Raw genomic sequence first — 9,052 nt, forward strand, 5'->3', positions numbered from 1 at the left:
CCAATTTTAACTCAGTTTTAAAGGGATACTAATTATTTCAACAAAATGTCATTAATTGAAAATGATAAATTTCACCAAACTGTCTAAATCCGAAAACTTACAGCCGCCGCTGTCCTGCTGCATCGCGCCCCCCGGCTGTGGGTCAGGAACGTACAGTCCCTAAGAGTTTACTCCTCCATTCAGCTCTAAGCCAAGCGGCCCAGTGGGTCCACGGCTCCTGTTGGCTGCAATGCAAGAACTAAGATTCCATCTAGAACGTCATCACTAAAAGGTTTTTCAGGATTGATGAGGCCTTTCTGGACAAAATACTTTTCATTAGACCATCAGGGACTGATGACAGAACAACTGGGCTGCTCTGGATGTGTAAAACACCACCGAGCCACTCTGGTTATATAGTAGTTATACCTGTCCACCATGGATATATACTACACCATCAGTCCACCATGGATATATACTACACCGCCAGTCCACCATGGATATATACAGTACTACACCGCCAGTCCACCATGGATATATACAGTATTACACCGCCAGTCCACCATGAATGTATACTACACTACCAGTCCACCATGGATATACTACAACACCAGTCCACCATGGATATACTACAACACCAGTCCACCATGGATATACTACAACACCAGTCCACCATGGATATATACAGTACTACACCGCCAGTCCACCATGGATATATACAGTACTACACCGCCAGTCCACCATGAATGTATACTACACTACCAGTCCACCATGGATATATACAGTACTACACCACCAGTCCACCATGAATGTATACTACACTACCAGTCCACCATGGATATACTACAACACCAGTCCACCATGGATACATACTATACTACCAGTCCACCATACTCTACCACTGGGCCACTATACTACACTGTGTCTATACATACGCACTGGCCAACAGTGAACATTTTCTTTCACTGACAAGAAGCAGATATCTTACAAAAGGAATCAAATAATTAAAACTACATCTCCTAAAGCTTTGGCTGTGCCGTCTCCTGTGTCCATTGTGCTCATATGTGTACAGTATGAGTGCAGCGAGTGCCGGGCCAGCACCGGGGTTGGGTGGTGACAGTCCCTCATAATTCATCAGAAAAATTCTCTGCAGCTACAATGAGGAATCATGTAAAAAAACAAAGTCAATAAAAGCCCCAACACGTCCCAGAGGGGCCACAAAACCTCAACAGGCGTCATTCCACTGAAATTCCCCATAGCTGGAGAATCACAAAACAGCACGTCACAAACATGTAAGATTAATGTCAACCTACTGGCACAGTAAGAGGGGAGCTGGGATTCATTACAGCCCGAGGTTTATATGGAAAATGTACCCTGCATAAAAATAGCCTTATATGTGGGAGCAGCAGAACAGCGCCACCTATGGGGAAGTTGTCATGAATTCAAATAGGAGGGGAGAGTCCCAGAATACTGGGTACATGAAGGTGTCTTATTATTATGGGACGTCCATTTATGAGCCTAGTTCAAGACTCTGGAGCTCATACATAGTGCAGTACTCCCTAGGAGGCGACCAAGAGTAAAAGACAAAGAGCTCCTCCCAACTTAAGAATAATTTGAAATCTGTGTCCGACGTGAGCGTTTTTCCGAGCGAAATAGGAATGTACCTTTATGCTTTTGGTGGTAAATTTCTCTCTTGTTTACCTTAGAAGGATTCTCTGGATTATTGATAGTAATACCGCTTTTGGGTGGAGTTGTCCTTTAAAGTGTCACTGTCGTTTAATTTATTTTTATTTTTTGCAGAAATGAATAGTACAGGCGATTTTAAGAAACTTTGTAATTGGGTTTATTAGCCGAAAAATGCATTTTATCATGAAAAAGCAGTTTGAAGCTCTCCCCCCTGTCTTCCTGGTTTTCTATGGAGAGGGGAGGGGTGGAGGGAGATGAGGAATCAAAACAGGACAACAAAGAGTTAATTTACAGCTACATCACCAGGCTATCTCCTCTGAAGTCAGCACTGACCACTCTGACCTCTGAACATGACTTTTACACAGGTCCCGCTGTGTAATCCTTTGTTCTCTGCTCTCTCCTCCCTCCTCCCCTCTCCATAGGTTAAACAGGGCCCGACTGATGTAAAAGAGTCGAGATTTTCTACGACAGTGACACTTTAAGTTTCGACCGTGGACTAGTTTTACCATGTTATGAAATAAGCCTCTTCTTTTTCTTGAGTAAAGGTCACATTGTCATCTGGAGGAGGTCTGTCTGACTTGCGGTAACGGAGGAGAGAAGAGGATGTCCTGGTATTCCCCAGTTGCTGACGTTATGTGGGGTCTCCGCCTGGAGTAAGAGTTCATTCCAAAAACCCCACAGAAACAGATGTGTAAGACTTATGGTCAGGTTGCACAATGGTGACATTAACCCCGCAGAGCGTGCATTTACCAGCAGCCAATGGGAGGTGGCACCAGTATATAGATAAGGGAACGGCTATGGGACTTATGGGGAGGGGGACAACCCTAGGGGACCCGCGTAGAACTTGTTGCATTGTCCTATTGATAACACTGGATCTGATTGCACATTTTCCATAATTTACATTGAACCTTGTTGATCATCACTGGCGCAATTGCTCCTTGCAGGCCCAGGATATTGGAAGACACAATGGAAGGGATTACCATGAGGTTCTGGGCTCCATCTCATCCCACCAGGTGCAGCCTCTGTATAGGATCCGTCTTTCCTTCTCTGGTCCCCGTGGGTTCCTTTCCCCATTCCAAAAACCTAATTGCTGGTTAATTGCCTATCCATGTAATTGGACACACCGGAACACGTCTGTGCCGTGAAAGGTTGGATCGTAAACTCCACCGGGACGTGGACAGATGTGGTGGAACGTGCAATCCTGGCGAATAGAGATGTCCACCCTGCTGTCATTACTGTACACGCAGCTGAAAATTCTGCGGCTTTCTCATATACTTTGCAATGCAATCCTTCAATGTTTTCTAGATGATGGACACCCAGAGACTAAGCTGGAATTTATTGTTTCCCCTGTCCTTTCTCTTGCCCAACCCCCAATAGTCCACACCTGGTGGCTTTTCCTGTGACTTCAAGCTCTCCTGACACCCTACAATGCCCAAACTGCACAGCAGGCAATTCTAGTTAGATACTCTAACTAGGCCTGGCCTGAAGCCCAACTGGTCCTAGATTGCAGTGCACTTGTCCCTTACTATCTTGCAGATAGTGTGGCCGTCTTGGCGAGCGGCACTCATGACAAGGAATATGTAGAAGTCCACAAGAGAATTGGGTACCCTGTAGGCCTGTAATATGACCTGGAAGTTGATCCATTAAGTTAGACACTACACTGGGGGAAGCTGTCTGTGTCACTAGTGCAGCAGCCTCCCCTGATGTCTATATTATACATGACATTACACTTATAGAAGCTGTCAACGTCAAAGTGTAGCAAAACGAGTGGGGATAAGTGTTGGTCACCATTACCAGTACAATACACATTACACTTGGGAAAGCTGTGAGTGTCACTAGTGCTGCAGTCCTGATGTCTATATAATACATGTTATCATTAGAATAGACATTACTCTGGGGAGCTGTCTGAGTCACTAGTGCTGCAGCCTCCTCTGATGTCTATATATAACATGTTATCATTAGAATAGACAATACACTTGGGGAAGCTGTCTGAGTCACTAGTGCTGCAGCCTCCCCTGATGTCTATATATTACATTTTATCATTAGAATAGACAATACACTTGGGGAAGCTGTCTGTGTCACTAGTGCTGCAGCCTCCACTGATGTCTATATCATACATGTTACCATCAGACTAGACATTTCGCTGGAGGAAGCTGTCTGTGTCACTAGTGCTCCAGCCTCCCCTGATGTCTATATTACAAATGTTACCATTAGAATAGACATTACACTGGGGGAAGCTGTCTGTGTCACAGTGTAGCAGAACGAGATGGGATAAGTGTTGGTCACTATATCCTCTGTTACACTGTGTTACAGTGACACTAGTGACACAGGCAGCTTCCCCCAGCGTAATGTGTATTCTAGTGCTAACATACCTTATATATAGACCAGGATAGGCTCAGTATCTGCATGCACTATAACCATGCCAGGACCTGACACAAGCCTAGGAGGCAGCAGGGCGACCATGACACCCTACAATACCCAAGCAATTCTGGTTCGATACTCTGACAACTAGGCCTGGCCTGGCCTGAAGCTTAAATGGTCCTAGAATACAATGAAGTACCTGTCCCTTATATCTTGTAGTATGATGGTAGGGCCGTCTGGGTCACCGCCACTCATGACGAGGAATATGTAGAAGCCCACAGGAGAATTGGTTACCCTGCAGGCCTGTAAAATGACCTTTAGGCCTTTAAGAGTCTGGTTTTGGGGTAGGGGGGATTCTTAAAGGGTCCTAGTAGTCTTAGTAATGGCTCTAGGCACAAAGCTTTGGTGCCTCTATTGAAAAGTGTGCCACAATATGGGAAAAAGTTCAGCAAAATTGGTTTGGTCACAAGGAGCCCCACACTACAACTACCCTATAGCCGGAGAATTCATTGCTCCATGTAACCCAGAGGAGGCGGCATAGAAAGGGTTGACTGGTGGGCTGTGTATCTGGAGGCCACCCTGTCACTGTCCATGTAGACAATGGGGAAGATGAAGGCTTCGGATGTGCCGGGCTGTAAAACTCTCACTGGCAGCGAATCTTCTCCTGGGATCCAGCTGTGACTTTCGGAGCTGCCTCCCATCTTGGCTTCCTGAACAGCACTTTGTGGATCTTCATAAATAATCTGCTTTCGGCTAATCCCGCACTGACAGGCCGCCTTTGTTTTGCAATTCCTGCCTGGAACCAGAGCGGGTGGCCAAACCTCACGGCCATATCTACTGCCATGTCCTGACTTCTGAGTCCCATCCAGCGTCACATTGTAAAGCAGATAAGTGTCTTCTCGGAGGCTGCTCCCTTCCTGTGCACATAATTACTTGCAGCAATCCTCATCCATTTCCCAGGTCACCCTCACCCTGTGGTGCCGCTCTGCTCCTGGACACACAGGCCTCTTGGAATCCAGCTGTTTTCTGGGAAAGCAGGGTTACAGCCATTCTGGCCCTATAGCAGAGGAGTCAAACTTGCGACCCTCCAGCTTTCGCAAATCTACAATTCCCATCATTCCTGGACAGCCAAAACTTTAGCTAAAGCAACAGCCGGAGGACGGGAGAGCCGGATGCAAAATCACAAGCAGCATGGATGGTAAGTATACCATCTGATCTGGAAACTGACAGCGCATATATATCCATGTCTGTGCCGTCAGTTTCCTTTTGCTATCAGCTGCTTATCCTCTCTTCTCACAGGAAGATGTGCGGCCAATAGCAATAAATTGAGCTCTAAAGATGTCGCCAGCTGAGGATCAGCCGTTTTCCTGCTCCTTGGCTGATCGCTGTCACTTTTACACAAGTCGATTACCGTCTGAAGGAGCATTTCTAGGAACGCTCGTCGTTTAATCTGCCCAAGTAAAAGGCCCCTTAAGGGGTCACAGGGTTTCTCTGGCTGTGTTGGCAACTGCAGGGCTGCTCAAGCACAGTTATATATCACTAGCACTGCTGCATGCAGATACAGAGCCTCCCCTGATGTCTATATATTACATGTTAGTATTAGAATAAACATTACACTTGGGCAAGCTGTCTGTGTCACTAGTGCTGCAGCCTGCCCTTATGTCTATTTAATACATGTTACTATTAGAATAGACATTACACTGGGGGAGCTGTCTGTGTCACTAGTGCTGCAGCCTCCCCTGGTGTCTATATAATACATGTCACCATTAGAATAGACAATAAACTGGGGGAGCTGTCTACATCACTAGTGCTGCAGCCTCCCCTGATGTCTATATAATATATGATACCATTAGAATAGACATTGCACTTGGGGAAGCAGTCTGTGTCACTAGTGCTGCAGCCTCCCCTGATGTCTATATAATGTATGATACGATTAGAAAAGACATTACACTGGGGAAGCTGTCTGTGTAACTAGTGCTGCAGCCTCCCCTGATGTCTATATAATATATGATACCATTAGAATAGACATTACACTAGGGGAAGCTGTCTGTGTCAGTAGTGCTGCAGCCTCCCCCGATGTCTATATAATACATGTTACCATCAGAATAGACATTACACGTATAGAAGCTGTAAGTGTCACAGTGTAGCAGAACAATTGGAGATAAGTGTTGGTCACCATTTCCTCTGTTACACTGTGTCACAGTGACACAGACAGCTTCCCCACGTGTAATGTGTATTCTAATGCTAACATGTATTATATAGACATCAGGGGAGGCTGCAGCACTGGTGACACAGACAGCTTCCCCCAGTGTAATGTCTATTCTAATGGTAACATGTAATATATAGACATCAGGAGAGGCTGCAGCACTAGTGACACAGACAGCTTCCCCAGTGTAATGTCTATTCTAATGGTAACATGTAATATATAGACATCAGGAGAGGCTGCAGCACTAGTGACACAGACAGCTTCCCCTAGTGTAATGTCTATTCTAATGGTTACATGTAATATATAGACATCAGGAGAGGCTACAGCACTAGTGACACAGACAGCTTCCCCAGTGTAATGTCTATTCTTATGGTAACATGTAATATATAGACATCAGGAGAGGCTGCAGCACTAGTGACACAGACAGCTTCCCCAGTGTAATGTCTATTCTAATGGTAACAATGGTAATGGTAACCTTGAATATATTGACCAGGAGAGGCTCAGTATCTGCATGCACTATAACCATGCCAGGACCTGAAACAGTCATTGGAGACAGCCGAACGGCCATATCACCCCTTACTGCTTCCATCTAATATATAAATAAAAAAATGCCAATGAAAACCTGCAATGTTCCACACAATACTGCCACCCAGTGTCCAAATAACGCCACCATACAAAGCATAGAGAACATAGGGGCTGATATTAAAGTCCACAATAAACTGCACACTGTTCCCATTGGATCAGTACTATCAGTAGTATAGATTGTGGAGGGGTTCGACCTTCGTACCCCACGTTCATCTCCGAATCGGGTTATGAATACAGCTGTGAGTACAGCACGTGACCCGCGGCTCTGTTCATTCCTAGGGAGAACTGAGTTAGCCGGAAAGCGCTTGTGTAAAGTATACCTAACAGAAACAGGAAGATCAGGCTGAACAGCTAGAGCTGGGCAACTCTGAGGGAAAATAATGTCCAAGACTGCAATTTCTTTTCCATAGTGATCCCTCTCCATTGAAGTCTATGGAAATTTTGAAACAAACCGAACACTGTGCCTCTCAGGAATTTATGACCTGTCCTGTGCAATTGTAGAAAATTTGAATAAAACATTTTGTACATTTAAAAAAAAAAGAAAAATAAAACTTTAAATCCTGTAGCAATACCATTAGTTATTATCCTGGTGCACACTGCCTCTAGTGGTAGGAAGGAGAATTGCTTTATGTAATTGTGTACTTATTTTTTTGAAGGGGATTAACACTGCCATCTACTGGAGAAAGGATATATGGGCTAAAAAACATTTCACTTGCATAAAACACAAGATAAACACCATGCAGATTTCCCACAGCATATATGGATATAATCTCATTATTGGGATAATGTATTTTACCTGAGCCTTCAGGACTGCACCAAATTTTCCTCTCTTCTTCATTCCATTATATCATAATGGAAATATTATCTAAATCTAAATATTATATATTTAAATTTTAAGCCCTAATGGGGACAGGGTGCAATAATTGGCAAACCTATGTAAAGTGCTGCGGAATCTGCGTGCACTTTATCAATAAAAGCATTATTATTATTATTATTATTATTATTATTATTATTATTACTATAAAATGTAATGTATATGACAAGTTGTAGTTTACCTGCTATTTAGGGGTATGTACCTGTATATGTTAGCATTTCATTTTAATTCATTTAAAAGGGATAGAATATATATATATATATATATATATATATATATATATATATATATATAATATAATATATATATATATATATATATAAAGTAGTCGAATGAGGCGGCACTCCAGTATAAGTGATAAAAAAAGTGGTTTTTATTCACCCATTAGTAAGCAACGTTTCAATCTCTCTTTGAGATCTTTTTCATGCTTGAAAAAGATCTTAAAGAGAGATTGAAACGTTGCTTACTAATGGGTGAATAAAAACCACTTTTTTATCACTTATACTGGAGTGCCGCCTCATTCGACTACGTGGAAATTCGGAAGCCTGGGTCTGGCTACCTGAGTTCGTGCACCCACCTGAGCCTCAGAGCCTACACAGTGCCGTCTAGCAACCTTTGTCAGTCTATATATATATATATATATATATATATATATATATATTGTAGTAAAATGATAGAATCCAGGGACAAATCCCTAATTCTATCATTTCACTGCAATACATATACAGTGGGGAAAAAAAGTATTTAGTCAATCACCAATAGTGTAAGTTCCACCACTTAAAAAGATGAGAGGCGTTTGTAATTGACCTCAACTATGAGAGACAAAATGAGAAAACAAATCCAGAAAATCACATTGTCTGATTTTGTAAGAATTTATTTGCAAATTATGGTGGAAAATAAGTATTCGGTCAGTAACAAAATTTCATCTCAATCCTTTGTTCTATCTCCTTTGTTGGCAATGACAGAGGTCAAACTTTTTCTGTAAGTTTTCACAAGGTTGGCACACACTGTTGTTGGTATGTTGGCCCATTCCTCCATGCAGATCTCCTCTAGAGCAGTGATGTTTTGGGGCTGTCGCTTGGCAACACGGACTTTCACCTCCCTCCAAAGGTTTTCTATAGGGTTGAGATCTGGAGACTGGCTAGGCCACTCCAGGACCTTGAAATGCTTCTTACCAAGCCGCTCCTTCGTTGCCCTGGTGGTGTGCTTTGGATCATTGTCATGTTGAAAGACCCAGCCATGTTTCATCTTCAATGCCCTTGCTGATGGAAGGAGGTTTGCACTCAAAATCTCACGATACATGGCCCCATTCATTCTTTCATGTACCCGGATCAGTCGTCCTGGCCCCTTTGCAGAGAAACAGC

Source organism: Dendropsophus ebraccatus, chromosome 4 (genome assembly GCF_027789765.1).
Source record: "Dendropsophus ebraccatus isolate aDenEbr1 chromosome 4, aDenEbr1.pat, whole genome shotgun sequence".
In the NCBI taxonomy this organism is placed as follows: domain Eukaryota; kingdom Metazoa; phylum Chordata; class Amphibia; order Anura; family Hylidae; genus Dendropsophus; species Dendropsophus ebraccatus.